Genomic DNA, 19,572 nt, shown 5'->3' on the forward strand with positions numbered 1-19,572 from the left:
ATTGATGGGTCACAGCAACTAACTGAGGAAGCTACTCACAGTTGTTTATGGGATCATAGAAGAGATGGCAGAAGATGCATAAACTGATTTAAGTGAACAGTAGTTCCTCTCAGCACAGTCAGAATAAAGGCTAGGGATACTCAAGTATTCCAGTGGACATGTGACAACTAAAAGTTTCAAAATCAAAAAGGGAATCAGTACACAGCCCTACAGTCAGCACACGTTTAAATTGTAGAATCGCAAAACATTGTCTCTTTACAAGCAGGGTCACACACAGCAGGTCAAGCAGCGATATTTTAATTGGCAGGATCCCAAAGCGATATCAGTTTGACAAGCAAGGTCATACACGGGAGGTCAAGCAGCAACAGAAATTATAGTAGACATTTAAGAGAAAGCATCATACATAATAGCTCATGTATCTGTCAGTGGTATTTCCAGAGAGACAGGGCTTAGAAAGGAGAGAGTCATACACATCACTTCAGGAGGCAAATAAAAGTGTAATCCAATAAGAGGTGTCAAAACCGGGGATCACATACAGAAGTAACTGAAAATAAACCAATTCACAACCTAAGCACAGACTGTCTAAATCACTGCATAGACACTGAGTTGAGTTAGAGTTATTTAGAGTGTGCTCTGTGTAACCTGAAAACAGTGCACAAGACTAGGGGGCATATCTATCAAGCTCCGTATGGAGCGTGAAGTCCCGTGTTTCTGGCGAGCCTTCAGGCTGCTCCATAACCTGTCCACCTGCTCTGAGGAGGCGGACAGAGATTGCCGCAATTCAACCCGATATATGATCGGGTTTATTGACACTCCCCGGCGTTGTTCACAGCAGTTCACAAGAGATGCTGGTGCAATGCTGATTGCGGAGAGCGTACGTATTGCTCTCCGCATTCAGCGATGTCTGTCGGACATGATCCGCAATGTCAGATCATGTCCAACAGGCCTTTCATAAATTGGGGCCAATGACAAGGAATTGACAATGGCACCGCCTGATCCCTGTGTGACAAGCAACCTGCTTAAGAATCCGTGTTGTAGTGTTTTAAAAAAACATACGTCTTATTTTTCTTTCATGCAAACATTGTGAGGTTAGCAACAAAACTTGTTCATATTTTTAGAATACTACTAAAAATATAAAAAAAATATCTACCTTTTGTAGAATTGCAGTGCCCATTGTCCCCACCTTAAATTCTGGTATTGGGACTTCCGTTCGGCGGCCATCCTACTGGTCGCACTGAGCTTCAGCTCCTTAAAGGCACAGTAAACGTACAAACTAATGTTAAATAATTCTGCACATAGTGCGGAATTATATTACATTAGCTTACCGGCAGATGTATACATTAAAGTATTGCAGAAAACTTTTATGTCAAAGTTCATTTTACTAGAACGCTGCTCCTTGCTCTACTGAGCAAATGTTTAAAGGGACAGTAAAGTAAAAATTAAACATTCATGATATAATCAGATCATGCAATTTTAAACAGCTTTCCAATTTACTTCTATTATATACTTTGATTTGTTCTCTTAGTATACTTTGTTGTAAAGCATACCTAGATAGGCTCACAAGCAGCAATGCACTACTGGGAGCTAGCTTCTGATTGGTGGCTGCACATATATGCCTCATGTCATTGGCTCACCTTCTGTATTCGTCTAGCTCCCAGTAGTGCATTGCTGCTTCTTCAATAAAAGTTACCCAGAAAGCAAAACAAAATTCATAATAGAAGTAAATTGGAAAGTTGCATAAAATTGTAAGCTCTATCTGAATCATGAAATAAAAAGATTGGGTTTCATGTACATTTAAGACCCACCTAAACCATGTTGACTGCAGGGATTTCTCATATGTCAACTACAAAGTATATACAAATTAAGGCATGTGATAATAAGTACACATTTTTTTATAATTTTTTACATTTCTATTACAATACGCTAAGGGTTAAATTCAAATTCAAATAGTGCATTAGCTCAAATTTTATGGGAAGATTTTCTGTAATGAACACTGATCTGCAAAAAAATGTTTTTAAAGGGATATGAAACCCAATTTGTTTTTCATGATTCAGATAGAGCATGTGATTTTAAACAAACAACTTTCTAATTTCTTTCTATTATCAATTTTTATTTTTTCTCTTTGTATCTTTTGTTCAAAAGAGGGATGTATGCCTAGGAGCCAGCCCATTTCTGGAGCACTATACGGCAGCACTTTTGCAAGAATGTTATCCATTTGCAAGGGCACTCGATGGCAGCAATATTTCCTGACATGTAGTGCTCCAATGCCTACCTAGGTATCTCTTCAATACAGAATATTATTGGACCAAAGCAAATTGGATAGAAGTAAAATGGTATGTTCTATCTGAATAAAACAAATATTTTGTGTTTCATATCCCTTAATGTAAAAATAACTCTACTGCTCACAAGACCCATTAAACTCATGACAGAAGGCTGTATGCATACAGCATCACTACTGGCTTTTGCTACATGCATGACTGGGAAAGACGTGTACGTGTATACTGCTGTATGCTTGGCACATTGCATGCACATTAAGAGTTAGCACAGAACCTTTGATATCTCTTTCTAGATGAATTTTTGCAAATTGATGTTTATGTCAAAATGCTTTTTCAATTCCAAATGCACTCCCATGCTTTTCAGATTTACTTTTATGTTCCTTTAATGGTGCTGCTGAGTAACTATCAATTTAAGTGAATGCAAATTTGAGTGCAAGGTTAATGAGGCCTTTGACTTTTGATCTCAGTAGTGTAACATATGCAACCTTTTTAAATCTTTTTTCAGTTGTAGTTTGTCAAGATGAAACTAAAACTGGAGCTCTTTCATATTGGTAACAATTTTTTTTAATTTTTTTTTTATTGAAGTCATAAACCAATACAGAGTATAGGGTATGTCTCAAAACATTCACAAGACAATGTATACAGAGCATAATTAGGAGACAATGTATTCTAGTATCTTAAACATTTCTATAAAATGTGGGCCATCACCTAAAGAGATTTCAGTTTTGTTTTAGAGTATAACAAATGTAATATAAGCGAAAATGGTCCTCTCCTAGCTATATACAAAGAGAAGTAAGGTGTCTATTCAGATAAGGGTAAGACTAGGGAGGAGGTAACTCCATAGTTATATGGGGAAGGGGGATGCAGCGGGCAAGAGCCGCTCAAAATATAATAGGGGGGGCGGGGGTGGGGGCGGAGCTAGCTAGTATGTCCTCACCAGAAGCAAATTTAGGTGGGACTAGAGTCTTATTACTTAATATAAACAAAATCACACTCATCTAAACCCTTGTACTCCTATAGTGGGAGCCTGAGAACATATAATATATTATCAAGTGGAGGGGGGACGTTAGAATAGTTGGAGTCTGGGGGACCTGGGGGACCTCTGGGTGAGCCCCTCTCCTAGGGGAGTGCCACCTATAGGCGATGCGGGAAAAAGGAGAAGGGATATGACCCGCGCGCATTAAGTACCAGCGGGAAAGGGAGGAGAGAGGCTCAACCAAGACAACTATTATGTGCTAGTAATGTGAGCAAGAGCATAGATAAATTAGGGATGACAGTCATACAGTCACAGAGAATGATAGCCAGTAACAAATAATATGAATATAACACAACATGTAGGCAAAAAAAGGTCACATACACCAATATAAACAACAATAACTATTGAACACAATATAGAACAGGTTTTGAACTTGTTACCCAGTTGCTGTTAGTAATTTATTAACTAGTATGTTGCTGGCAGTAGAAATAACTCCCCTTAAGATGTCCCAGCTAATTGAACCGTATGTTAATAGTTTTAATATATGTACCAAGTGTACTAGGCAGGTAAGAAAAATTATTGAGAGAGGGAAATCATTAGACATTTTCTGTATTAGTTAATTAGCTGGTATACTAGGTTAGGCATTAATAGCCAGTTAAACAGAAAAAGCAATTTTGCAAGACATCTATGTGCCAATGAAAAGATGTGAGGGACTCACTGAAAGAGCGAGGGGATATATACTGTATGTTTTGAGCAAGATTGTATTCACTAACAGTGAAGGAGAGATCATTTAGGGCATGTTCAGATAATTGATAGGATATAACTGGATATCTAAGAACCCCATTAAAAGTTCCCATAAGATAGGCTGCATAATAATATAAGAATGATGCATAAGTGACTCCCAGTATTTTACATATACCCAAACCCTCACCAGAACAAGTACAACAAAATAAATCAAAAAGGAGCTAGTAGTATTAACAGAACTGTGAGCACAATCATACACATATACTGAAACATGTTTTAATGCAGAATTGGCTAAAGTTACATTAGGAGCTGAAGTTTACCCTGCTCCGGATTTTGAAGAAACAAGCAAATTCCTTATATAGGAGAAGGGAAAAGTCACTAGTCCCTAGTCTCTCATCTCCGGGATTACAAAGACCCCGTGTAGGAAATAGTGTAGAAACCTTAGAGCGCTTATACGGAGATCACTCCTATGATAGAAACCCAGGGTTTCAGTGCCCCATAAAGATTTTTGAAGAATCACTCTCACCATGTAGCTGGATGTGGCGCTGCAAACTTGCGGAATAGGTCATCTCAGGATTCTCAGCGCAGGAGGGAGGTGCAGTAGCCGGATTGACGGAGGGGGTTCTCTCTGTGTAGTTAAAAGATTAGACTTGCGGTCTCTTGTGCTGAATTCAGCCTCCGATTCATGTACACCGTTAGGAGGGGTAAAGCTTGTGGGAACACTAGATATATCCTCGCTGAGATCTAATCTAGCTTCTAATATCCGCCCCACACAAGGCGAGAGCTGAGCTGCGTCGGACGGGAGGCCAATATTGCCCAGTCTGTTCCCACTCGAGAGCGACGGTCCTGCCATTGCGGTCTTCAGACAGTCTGAGAGGTCATTATATCCAGCTGATATTTGCTTAGTTAGCTCCAGCAAAGCGGCGCAAATGGTTGAGGAGTTTTCTTCGGTGTGGGTTGCCATTACCGCTGTAGGCCTCAGATGCCTGGGCGTTTCTCAAGACACAACGGCAATATGTAGTATAGCTCAGTGAAAAAAACAAGGTAAATATTGTAGGGGTAAACCTATCTTCTCGAGGACAATTTTAGATAAAGTTACATGTATGTAGCTCCAGTTAATCATTATATTAAATGCTTTTCCTCAGGAGCTCTATAAAACACGTCCTCCATGCTTGGTTGATGGCTCCGCCCCCCGGTAACAATTTTTTTTTAATTGTATTTTTATTGAAGTTTTGCAGGAAATACAATGGGGGAGCATAAAATTAAAAGTGTACATCACAGAAATACAAAGCATATCATGCAAAGATAGAAACAAAGTGTATAGAATCATTTAATATAAGCATCTTACTAGAAAGATACCCTTCCTTATCTGTGAGAAAAGGCCAGCCTTGGATATTACATACCCTATAAGAGATAGAAGGGATAACGTACAAGAGAGGCCACTCTTAGGCCTAAGACCAATGCTCTTTAGTACATAAAAGAAATATAAACTTACAGATAAGTCTTTGAGTTTGGCTGATACATGGAGAAGAGATGCCCTCATTAAAGGTAATGGGCCCGATCCGATATAAATCATCGCCCGCAAAGGCTGAATTCAGCCTCCGATTCATGTACACCGTTAGGAGGGGTAAAGCTTGTGGGAACACTAGATATATCCTCGCTGAGATCTAATCTAGCTTCTAATATCCGCCCCACACAAGGCGAGAGCTGAGCTGCGTCGGACAGGAGGCCAATATTGCCCAGTCTGTTCCCACTCGAGAGCGACGGTCCTGCCATTGCGGTCTTCAGACAGTCTGAGAGGTCATTATATCCAGCTGATACTTGCTTAGTTAGCTCCAGCAAAGCGGCGCAAATGGTTGAGGAGTTTTCTTCGGTGTGGGTTGCCATTACCGCTGTAGGCCTCAGATGCCTGGGCGTTTCTCAAGACACAACGGCAATATGTAGTATAGCTCAGTGAAAAAAACAAAGTAAATATTGTAGGGGTAAACCTATCTTCTCGAGGACAATTTTAGATAAAGTTACATGTATGTAGCTCCAGTTAATCATTATATTAAATGCTTTTCCTCAGGAGCTCTATAAAACACGTCCTCCATGCTTGGTTGATGGCTCCGCCCCCCGGTAACAAATTTTTTTTAATAGTATTTTTATTGAAGTTTTGCAGGAAATACAATGGGGGAGCATAAAATTAAAAGTGTACATCACAGAAATACAAAGCATATCATGCAAAGATAGAAACAAAGTGTATAGAATCATTTAATATAAGCATCTTACTAGAAAGATACCCTTCCTTATCTGTGAGAAAAGGCCAGCCTTGGATATTACATTCCCTATAAGAGATAGAAGGGATAACGTACAAGAGAGGCCACTCTTAGGCCTAAGACCAATGCTCTTTAGTACATAAAAGAAATATAAACTTACAGATAAGTCTTTGAGTTTGGCTGATACATGGAGAAGAGATGCCCTCATTAAAGGTAATGGGCCCGATCCGATATAAATCATCGCCCGCAAAAGCTAGCGACGCCAAATTTTGCGCGGGTTTGGTATCCTATATACGGCGTAACTTAGAAGTTACGTGCGTATATTTCTGCCTTTGCCCGTAGTTTTTTGGCCCATAGACTGACATACAAAACACGCGCAGTTTGGTATCCAATATACGACGTAAGGACTTACGCGCGCAGATTTCAGAAAATCTACTCCATTCTCATCTCGCCACAAATTGCAGGCGCAGCAACCCTTGTACTGACTTAGAAACCAACGTAACTCTCTGAAGGCCTAAGAAATGCATGCTTAACAACATACATATCAGCAGCTTGATCACAAATAGTTAACCTCTTCAAAGCATTTATTATTCCTGCCCCTGCAAGTGTGTCAAACCAATCACAAAGGGGTGCATCATGGGGCACAAGGGGTGCTGGAAGCCCTACAATCCCCTGTTGTTCCGTCTACACATGCTGATTCTATAGTTGCTGCTGAGGTCCATGGTAATGGTGCTGCCCCTGCTGCTGCTGGTCATCGAATTACATACTGCATGTAAGTGAAACTACTACATCCTACCCCCATTCCCTTAACCACCCTAATTACTGAAAATATATCATTAGTTTAATTCATGTTTTGGTCACTATGATTTATTGACTATAATTGCGAGGAATGAAAATGGATGTTTATACCTTATGTTCACACCTTCTGTAAAACATTATTATTTAGATATATATACCCATGTGCAGGGATAGGCAAGGTGTCCTTCACTAAAAGTCTTTACCTTAGAAAATGACCGCCACAGCCTTGGCTCGTGCCTATCCCTGCACATGGGTCAATTTCTATTGGATGTGAGAAACCTTGATTTACATCTTAAAAGTGAATATCACTACATGTACTCTTCATGCACAACTATGTGATGTGGTTTAGAGAACATGAATATGTCATAAACATGATGATATTACCTTTTTTGGGCCATTTCCACACAGGCCTTATTATATTTTTCAAAAATATTAGTGTACTAAAACACCCCTCACATGGATGTGGATGACAATTATATGGTAAATAACAGAGGACAAGATTTAGGCTGAAATATAACAATATATTTTTTTTTAGGCTTCTTAGATGAGGGGGCTTAGGTGCCTGGAGTGGCTCTCCTGGGTCTCCTGGGTTGTGTGGATTCAGAGGATTCTGCAGGAGTGCTGGACACAGATGAGAGGCTGGAGGCAGTGTCCTGCTGGTGTGTGAAATGCTCCACCAACACATCCAACAGTTGGTTTTGTTCCCGCCATCTGTTGTCAGTCTGCATCTGCATATCTGAAATAACTCTCATCATCTGAGATTGGTTCTGGACTATACCACTTAAAGATGCTGCCATGTCCTGTTGCAGCTCAATGGAACGCTGGAGTAAAGTCTGTTGGCTCCTGTAAAACCTGCGTTGGTCTCTCTGCATTCTCTCGCAGGTTGCTGTGAGCCTCCTCTGGAGGGCAATGTATTCGTCGCCCAGGGCAGAAGTCAGAGGATCTACAGGCTGTTCACCAGCAGGGATTATAGGCGCAGGTTCACCTCTAGCTGCTGTTGCATCTGGAACTATGACAGCTGTTGCTTCAGGAGGAACTACAGGAGCTGGTGCTTCAGGAGGAACTACAGGATCTGGTGCTTCAGGAGGAACTACAGGAGCTGGTGCTTCAGGAGGACCCATGACAGCTGGTGCTGCAGGAGGACCCATGACAGCTGGTGCTGCAGGAGGACCCATGACAGCTGGTGCTGCAGGAAGAACTACCACAGCTATATGCTCCTCTTCATATGCTGGAGCTTTTCCAAGGGAAGCGTATGGTGGAGCTCTCCGGGTGGACTGGTAGTCCCATTGTCGACTGGTGTGCGACCACTCAGCCTGTCCAGTTTGTATGTCCTGTTGGTAAAAGTCCTGACTGGCCTGATATTGGGAGGGGGGGTAAAGACATCTATCCTTTGGGGATGCCTTGGCTCCCCTCATAACCAAAAGAATAGTCCTCCGGCCAGGGCTCCTGTCAGGTCTCCTCTTCCAAAGTTGGTGGCATGACGTATGGGTCCTCAACAGAGGCAATCCAACCCACCTCATGCCTGGGAGCATACTGTTGAGGGATTCTCTGGCCTGGTGGTTGCGGAGAAGGCATTCTCTGGCCTGGTGGTTGCGGTGGATGCATGCCCGTTTGCACCCTGGTGACAGGAGGTTCTGTGGAGGAGTCAAATGATGAGAGGTATTAGTACAATCATATATATATCCATGTGGGCATACAATGTACATTGATACATGCTAGGGCCTATACTCATTCTCATGTCAAACTCTATAACATGCATGTGCACATTGTTATTTGTGATATGATATGAGGGATTTTAATATGCAAAGTATACATGTATGTGTTTCATACAATAGTTCTGTGTACATGTCAGTGATGGAGAAAATGTGTTCTTTAAGTGACACTATGGTCACACAATTTCCTTTAGCCTGATGTAGACACATAACGTGCTTTCTTGAGCTAAAAGTATAGTGTCCATTTACTGAAAACTCTACATGTGGCTTGTGGCCTGTGTTACTCCGAGACATGTTAGTATTTAACTATTCCACCTCATATCATGAATTTCAATGTGTTAAGTAGCATTAAATGGACATTAAACCCATTTTTATTCTTTCATGATTAAGCTAGAGCATGCAATTTTAAACAACTTTGTAATTTACTTCCATTACCTATTTTGCTTCATTCTCTTGATATTCTTAGCTGAAAAGCATATCTAGATAGGCTCAGAAGCTGCTGATTGGTGGCTGCACATCAATGCCTCATGTGATTGGCTCACCCATGTGCATTGATATTTAATAAACAACGAATAACAAAATAATGAAGCAAAATAGATAATAAAAGTAAATTGAGATGTTTTTTAAAACTGTATTCTCTATCTGAATAATGACATAAAAAGATTTTGTTTAATGTCCCTTTAATGTGAAATCTAATTGTAGATGTTTTTGTTAGTAGGCCAAATACCATGCTCCTCATTGTGTACATGAATGTGTGACATTAAAGGATGTTATATCTCAAAATACATATAATACTGGTGTGTGGGATGTTACTCACCAGCATGCTGTGCTGATGTTGCAGCCCCTGGAAGTCCACGGACTGCTGTGACGCTCAGGGACCTGCGAATGATCTCCTGCCACTCATTATATTCCGCCTCCTGGGGAGGACCACCGCCTTTTCCCCTCTGGTGCATGGCTTCTTGGCCCATTTTCTCCTTGACCCGCCTCTTGTAGTCATTCCACCTTTTCTTGATCCCATCCACATTCCTCCTCTGCTGGGCCACGCTGTTGACTGCCTCCTCAACCCTCAGCCATGCATCTTTACGCCTTCGGGAAACTCCTTTGCCCTTCTCTTTGCCAAAGAGGGCAGTGTGGTTCTCCATGACGGCCTGGACTAGCGCAAGGTTTTCGGCAAAAGAGAAGTTGGGGCAGCTCATGCGCTCCTCATCCTGGGCCGCCTGGCTCCCTCCCTGGGATGTCCCTGGTGTGGGTTCCTCCCTATCCTCTCCCTCCCCCCCTTCTATCCCCATGTTCACCCTCTATCCCTCTTCTGAGTGTGCCTGGCTTTGGGGATACCCCATTCCCATCCTCCCTTCTAACTCTCCCTCTCCCCACTCCACTCACTCCCTGATGGGGACCCTGCTGCTCCTCCTGTCCATAATCCTCTCCCTGCAACTCCCCTTCCCTCCTCCCCCCGCCCTAGCTCTCCCTGTCATCCTCAAACTACACACACTCACACACTCACACTCACTCACACTTCAATCACACACAATCACAACCAAACACTCAGCCTATCACACTGTAAAAGATAAATAAAATGTGTGAGGTGTTATAAAAAAAAAGTGTTGTGTATTTTGGTATATGTGTGTATGCAAAATGTGTGCAATATGTTTAAAAAAGTGTTAGTAAATGTACAGGCTTAGCAATCCAACAATCCAACCTAACTAACTGAATGAAATGCTCCTCTCTCACTGCTCTTATCACTAATATCTACTCACTGTAGTGTGCTGTAGCTCCAAGAACCAACCAAACACACTAAAGAAAATGGCTGCTGCGCATGGGTTTATGTATGAATTTTGAATGACATAATTACGTGGCGCATCTTTTAGAACTGGCCGTTGTTTTTTACGATTCGTAGCCTAATTTGCATAAAACTACATTTTATTGAGACTTTACGTGAACAAAATTCTGGCGTAAGTACTTGCGACGAATAAAATGTGTTTTTGCGCACATTTTAGTTGATCGCTGGTTTTTCCTACTTACGCCAGTTTAGCATCTGACGGCGCAGTATATTGGATAGCTCGAGTTGCGAGGTGAAATTACGGGTGCCGCAGGTTCCCTCGCTTGCGCCAAAAAACTACGTCGTTTATCGGATCGCGCCCAATATGTCTAATTAAGCACACAAAAGAAAAACAGGTGCACGGGTATATAGAAATATCATATTACTAGCAGAGCAGCTCCCTTGGAACCAGTGGGAGGCAGAGGACGCCTTGCTAAGCCTGAATGTAGGTAGACAGGTTCTGTGACTGGAAATCTTGTCCATTATCTGTTTTATAAATGGGGACCTAGATCTTATAGCACATGCAATCCGGCATTCCAAAATCGGACAAACGCGTTTGTTTGTGTGTTTTTATATAGCCGATCAGTACTAAAGTCAGTTATAAAATTATATTTACTGTATTACTGCTTGTACGTATGCTTCTGGCAACAAAAAATATAAAGATATCAAAGTCTATATTCCAGTCTCAAAAAAGTATGAGTATTTATTCTCACAGCCAATCTAGAGGCAATACCGGTATACTTCGCTAGAGCATGCACTTGGAAGATGTAATGCATTAGTGCCTTTGGCAATTGAAAATTAAGCAGACATTTTTAGGGTGTGCATATTTGTATTTATTTTTTTGCTTAAATGTTATTGCCATTGCTAATACTGTTAATCTTGTATATAGATTAACATATATGCTCTGTAAAAGCTTAAAACAAAAATAAAAAGGTTTAAAAGCAAACTAGAAAATATGTGAGTTCCGTGTCCCTTTAAAGAGTTAAATACAGGATACAAGAACATGTTTATTTCTGGCAAGCTCAGTTTTTAGGTACCTTTCATTTGAAATATATCCCTTGTGGGCATGGTCAATCACACGTCCATCATACCCTATTAACAGTTATTCCCGGAGAGAATTCCCGGCCAAAATACAATTATTTCTTCACACATCACTGCATCTTGACTATCATCTCTACTTCACATGGGATGAAGAAGGTGCTAAACACAGATAAGTTGCCAACTGGGCATCTCCTTCTTGTCCTGTCAAGTTAGCAGGATCTGCCAGAGGGTTTCATTATTCACTCGCTCAGTTTTAAATTAATTTGCTGCTCTGTAAAGGCGAACATAGTGACTTCTGAAACTTTTAGCAGCCAGAATGTTCCTGAGGTGCCCAAAGGAGAAGGGACAATTATTCAATTTGCTACCAAAGCAGCTTTGACATTGTAATACATTTGCTTGAAATATGAAGATATATGAATTTACAGATGACGGAACAAACAGTAACTTTAGACAGGCCCTCTAGGGAAATGAGAACAAAACAGCAGCTATGTCTAGAATCTGTTCCGGAGTTGGCCCTCTTGAGAAAAAACAATTAGAGCATATATTCAGAATGCTGTTTGTAATCTTTTCTCCTCATTTACAATAGACAAACTGGGATGTGCAATTTACATTATGTCTAAACTATAATAATAATTAAAGATGTATTAATAATGTTTTTTAATAGATTTTGTTATGTTTTCCTATTTTACTACTGAAGCTTACAGAATCCTATTTGAATAAAAATGATGATTAATCATTTAATTGCTAAAGGTCACATGGTCTGTACTAAAGTATCTGGAAATAGTTTAATTATAATAAAATGTAATGTAAACAAATATGGATTTCTGGTTGAATATATTTAACCATGCATACTAAAGTAGTTGGATTTCTGTCTTTGATGTTAACTTTGATGCCATTTGACATTATTGTTTCTTTTGTAAATTGTAATTATTGAATTATTAGACAAGTAGCTATTTTTCTGTCACTATTTTTCTGTTCACCTGCTAATTCATTTGATCTGTCTTTACTTGTGCCGTTTATAAATCATTACATTTTTATGCTCTTATCTTTGTCTATACATCCATCTCTGTATGTCCATCTCTTTGCCTGACTCTGTTTGCCTATATCTGACTATCTTCCTTTATCTGTCGCCATTGGTCTGCCAATCTCTCGTTGTCTGTCTGTCTTTCTCCATCTGTCTGATACTCTAATTTTTACCCAGATTTTTCTGTCTTCAGCTTTCTCTGTCTTCCTTTCTTTCTACACCCATTTGTCTATCTCTCTATTTCCATATGTCAGTCTTTGGTCTGTCCTTTTTATTTTAGTCTCACAGACTTCACTTTTATATCTATAAGTCTAATTTTTTGCTTAGGTGTCAATAAGTATATATGTGCTGTTTGCTTTTCTGTCTCAAACAATATTTTACAGCGCACACACAAAAACATAACTGTACAACATTCTGCAGCAACACAGAAAAATATAATTATACATCATCATTCTGCAGCAAGACACAAAAAGTTCACTATACAGCATCATTCTGCAGCAACACACAAAAAGTTCACTATACAGCCTCATTCTGAAGCAGCACACAAAAATATAACTATACAACAACATTCTGCAGCAACACACAAAAATATAACTATACAGCATCATTCTGCAGCAACACACAAAAAGATCAGTATACAACATCATTCTGCAGCAACACACAAAAATATAACTATACAACATCATTCTGCAGTAACACACAAAAATATAACTATACAACATCATTCTAAAGCAACACACAAAAAGATCACTATACAGCATTATTCTACAGCAGCACACAAAAAGATCACTATACAGCATCATTCTGCAGCAACACACAAAAAGATCACTATACAGCATCATTCTGAAGCAGCACACAAAAATATAACTATACAACATCATTCTGCAGCAACACACAAAAAGATCACTATACATCATCATTCTAAAGCAACACACAAAAAGATCACTATACAGCATCATTCTAAAGCAACACACCAAAATATAACTATACAACATCATTCTAAAGCAACACACAAAAAGATTATACAACATCATTCTGAAGCAACACACAAAAATATAACTATACAACATCATTCTAAAGCAACACACAAAAAGATCATTATACAACATCATTCTAAAGCAACACACAAAAAGATCACTATACCGCATCATTCTAAAGCAACACACAAAAAGATCATTATACAACATAATTCTAAAGCAACACACAAAAATATAAGTATACAACATCATTCTAAAGCAACACACAAACATATAACTATACAACATACTTCTAAAGCAACACACAAAAAGATCCCTATACAACATACTTCTAAAGCAACAAACAAAAATATAACTATACAACATCATTATAAAGCAACACACAAAATATAACTATACATCATTTTAAAGCAACACACACAAATATAACTATACAACATACTTCTAAAGCAACACACAAAAATATAACTATACAACATCATTCTAAAGCAACACACAAAAATATAACTATACAACATACTTCTAAAGCAAAGCACAAAAATATAACTATACAACATACTTCTAAAGCAACACACAAAAATATAACTATACAACATCATTCTAAAGCAACACATAAAAAGATTACTATACAGCATTATTCTAAAGCAACACACAAAAATATAACTATACAACATCATTCTAAAGCAGCACACAAAAAGATCACTATACAACATCATTCTAAAGCAACACACAAAAATATAACTATACAACATCATTCTAAAACAACACTCAAAAAGATCACTATACAGCATCATTCTGAAGCAACACACAAAATATAACTATACAACATCATTCTAAAGCAACACACAAAAATATAACTATACAACATACTTCTAAAGCAAAGCACAAAAATATAACTATACAACATACTTCTAAAGCAACACACAAAAATATAACTATACAACATCATTCTAAAGCAACACATAAAAAGATTACTATACAGCATTATTCTAAAGCAACACACAAAAATATAACTATACAACATCATTCTAAAGCAACACACAAAAAGATCACTATACAACAACATTCTAAAGCAACACTCAAAAAGATCACTATACAGCATCATTCTGAAGCAACACACAAAATATAACTATACAACATCATTCTAAAGCAACACACAAAAATATAACTATACAACATACTTCTAAAGCAACACACAAAAATATAACTATACAACATCATTCTAAAGCAACACACAAAAATATAACTATACAAAATACTTCTAAAGCAACACACAAAAATATAACTATACAACATCATTCTGCAGCAACACACAAAAAGATCACTATACAGCATCATTCTGCAGCAACACACAAAAAGATCGCTATACAGCATCATTCTGAAGCAGCACACAAAAATATAACTATACAGCATCATTCTGCAACACACAAAAAGATCACTATACAGCATCATTCTAAAGCAACACACAAAATATAACTATACAACATCATTCTAAAGCAACACACAAAAGATCAGTATACAACATCATTTTAAAGCAACACACACAAATATAACTATACAACATCATTCTAAAGCAACACACAAAAAGATCACTATACAGCAATATTCTGAAGCAACACACAAAAATGTAGCTATACAACATCATTCTAAAGCAACACACAAAAAGATCACTATACAGCATCATTCAGAAGCAAGGCTGCGTTTTGAAATCAGGGATTTTGTTCAGTTATTGTGACAGCTCATATATATATATATATATATATATATATATATATATATATATATATATATATTTTATTTTTTTAAAGAAACATGGTTATTTCTTTAACATCTTTTTAACAAAATAAATAGAAACTAATCATGTTATGTCCATATTTTAACCAATCATACATTTGAAATTATCTCTGGATGCTGGCACCTGCCTGACCCTTAGAGCGAATAAAGAATTCTGTATCCCCCAACCCCCACCCTCCAGTCGCTGGGGCTTTAATTCAGCTACTGCTGGCTTCATTTCTCATAGCTATAATAAGGGTAAGCTAATGCACCTGGCATAAAACTCAAGCAGCTGAAATTTGTAAGTATTAAGATGCTGTTTCATAGATTTAAGTAGATTTGACAGAATGTGTTTGACCTTCATGACTTTTTAATAAAGGCATTTCTAGTTCTGCAAAGTCTGTAAATGACCCAGTGCATTAACCACCAGTTGTAACTTTTTGCTTTTTATTTTTCATTGTATGATTTCATGCTTAATGTGTCTCTAGTGCTGCATTTTTACAATTGAATTAATTCATATAAATTCATACATTACAGCAGTAGAACTTAATATCAACAAACACCTGATATCCTAATTCACTATCTCTTTTCCTCCAGTTCGTCTGGCTTCCCTAATTCTCTTTCTCTCTTCTCTCACTCAATGGGATCCATTTACTAAATGTTGGGCGGACATTGCAGTGATCAGACAGCATACACTGTCCGCATTTAACAGTGCAAAAGCATTTCACAAATAATGCTTGTGCAAACCCCACCCCCTTGCTCGCTGGCGGCCGATTGACCAATAGCAGGGCTGTCAATCATCCCTGACGTATCGGATCAGGATGATTTCATTCCGCCTCCTTTTAGAAGATCACTGCTTCTTAACTATCATTTCAGGAGAGCTCGAAACGAGAGGCCTTGCTCCCTGAAGCAACAATCACTCACCATGATTACAAGTTGTGCGCTAAATCCGGTGCGTAAATAAAGAAAATAAATGAGCGGTATCGCACTCTCCATAGCACTGCCATTACAAGTTTCACAAAAATGTTCTTTTGTTGTGCAATATGGTGCGTTAAGCTCCATACCGCACAAAAGCCAAGGCCTGACTTGACTTGCTTGTGCACATTTCCCCCCAGACATCAATGGAGAGAAAGTGTTAGAAAAAACACCTGCGATTGCGGAATAGCGATCGTTATAACGCAATCCCCATTGAAGTCTATGGGGAGAAAAAGGTTATGTAAAAACCTAACACCCTAACATAAACCCCTAGTCTAAATACCCCTAATCCGGCGCCCCGACATCGCCGACACTAAAGATATTAACCCCTAATCCGCCACCCACCCGCATTACTAACACCTAAATAAAACTATTAACCCCTAATCTGCCGCCCACCTGCATCGCTAACACCTAAATAAAACTATTAACCCCTAATCCACCGCCCCGACATTGCAGACACTAAATAAAACTAATAACCCCTAAACCGCCCCATCCGTATCGCTAACACCTAAATAAACCGATTAACCCCTAACACTAAAATAAACTATAGCAATACATTAACAATAGCATTACATAAAAAAGCTACCATTACAGAAAATAAAAAACTACCATTACAGATAAAATACTATACTAACATTACAATAAACTATAGCAATAGCCCTTAGAAGGGCTTTTTGTAGGGCATTGCCCCAAAGAAATTAAGCTCTTTTTCACAAAAAATACTATCCCATTCTACAATATAAGAAGCCCCCCCACCAAAAAAACAAACAAGGCTATCTAAAAAACCTACTCTAAAAATTGCCCTTATCTAAAAACACCCAAAAGTATTTTGCGATGGGGGTTGTGGCAGTTTAGGGGTTAATAATGTAGAGGGGTATTTTGTGATTGAGGTTGTGAAAGCTTAGGGTTAATAGTGTAGTGGGGTATTTTGCAATGTGGGGGTGGCGGTTTAGGGGTTATTAATGTAGTTTAGTGCAACTGTTTCCTCCTTCCAAACTCTTTACACAAACTTTCAGGTCACGTAAAAAGTTTGATCATTAAATGCAATTTACTTTCAACTTGTAATACAAACAGATATTGGCGCTCAATGCCGCATTGAAAATATGGGAAGCGTAATTCACCACAAGTTTGCGGAAACAAATTTGCAGTCATTTAAACAGTGTGCCACTTGTTATATGGATTCAACCATAAAAAAACTGCAATCTGGGGCGGAGCCAAGCTGTACTGGTACATGGCAGCATGTTAGGAGATCTCCGTAGTAGCTAACGCTCTCAATTCTATTTGCATGGGGCCCGGATAGTCTCTACCTTAACCAACAAAGCTATCAATTGCCCTTAAGACCTAGGCAATAGACAAACTCACCTCTGGACGTATCTCTGCAACCTCCGCCAGAGAAGCAGTTTGTTAGATCCCGGAGAGCCGCCATTTTGAATTGTGGCCTAACATCGCCGAGTTAACATCCACCTAGCATCATACTCAGGCAACTGTGAGGTGCCCGGACCACGTCTGCTGCTTGCTCCATAATGCACCTGGTAAAAGCGGAACTTGCAAAGGGCTCTACATCGCTCCAGCACTCATCAGCAACTTAGCGCCCAAGTGGCTAGGCACCAGCCGGAACATTGAGAAACACTGTAAGTAGCCAGCAAGATTCACTACAGGCTATTCAAGTAAAGCTAGCAACCTTACCCTCCGAATCAGACTTGGAGTCTCTGAAGTCATTTATCAAAGAAGAGCTTCGGGATCTAAAAAAGGATCTTAATGAAATGGGTTCAAGGATTGACTTCTTAGAAGACGGGCAGGAAGCTCTGAATACCCTAGTCAGTTGAATACACAACAAATCTCTATTCAAGTCTCAAGAGTACAGTCATTGCAAGATAAAGTCGAGGACTTTTATGACCACGGACGCAAGAATAACCTGCAAATACGCGGAATACCTGAAGATGTCACCCAAGAACAACTTAAAGCTTACTTGAAAGGTCTTTTTTACATCTACTACTTCATTCCTCACCTTTGCCTAATGAGGATATAGTCAGAGCGCACAGGGCACTGCGTCCCATTCCCAAGCTACCTTTATCCCAAGAGATGTTGTCATTAGGTACCTACAATAAACAGTAAAAAAAGAAATCTGGCAAGCGGCTAGAGCCAATCATACTATTTCATTTCAAGGACATTCTCTCCAAATCTATCAAGACCTCAGCCTATACACAATCCAAAGACACAGAGAGATCAAGGTATAACTAGTGATGTTGCGAATAGTTCGCCGGCGAATAGTTCCCAGCGAACATAGCATGTTCACGTTCGCCGCGGCGGGCGAACATATGCAATGTTCGATCCGCCCCTATTTGTCATCATTGAGTAAACTTTGACCCTGTATCTCACAGTCTGCAGACACATTCCAGCCAATCAGCAGCAGACCCTCCCTCCCAGACCCTCCCAGCTCCTGGACAGCAGCCATTTTAGATTAATTTGGAAGCTGCATTGTTAGTGAGAGGAGAAACAGTGTAGCTGCTGGTGATTTAATAGGGAAATTGTGTGTGACCATTTGTGGCATTCCTACATGGCCATGGCGCACTTTTCCGATATCCAGCGGTGAAACAACATGCCAGTGAGGTGCTTGATTTGCGACAGTATGACCGGGGTGCTAGGACAGCCTCTGCGAGCTGGGAATTTTTTTGACACGTTACTGGACACTCATGCGCAATGCCTGTAGGCTCATGCGTCCTTTTGAGGAGGTGACCAACCTAGTCAGTCGCACCGAAGGCACCATCAGCGACATCATACCATTTGTTTTCTTCCTGGAGCATGCCCTGCGAAGAGTGCTGGATCAGGCCATAGATGAGCATGAAGAGGAAGAGTTGTGGTCACCATCACCACCAGAAACAGCCTTATCAGCATCGCTTGGTAGACCAGCGGCAACGCTGGAAGAGGATTGTGAGGAAGAGGAGGAATGTGGCTTTGAGGAGGAGGAGGAAGACCAACCACAACAGGCATCCCAGGGTGCTCGTTGTCACCTATCTGGTACCTGTGGTGTTGTACGTGGCTGGGGGGAAGAAGATACCTTCAGTGAGATCACTGAGGACGAGGAACGGGACATGAGTAGCTCGGCATCCAACCTTGTGCAAATGGGGTCTTTCATGCTGTCATGCCTGTTGAGTGACCCTTGTATAAAAAAGTTGAAGGAGAACAACCTGTGCTGGGT

The sequence above is a fragment of the Bombina bombina genome, chromosome 2, assembly GCF_027579735.1.
Source record: "Bombina bombina isolate aBomBom1 chromosome 2, aBomBom1.pri, whole genome shotgun sequence".
NCBI classification, from domain to species: Eukaryota; Metazoa; Chordata; class Amphibia; order Anura; family Bombinatoridae; genus Bombina; species Bombina bombina.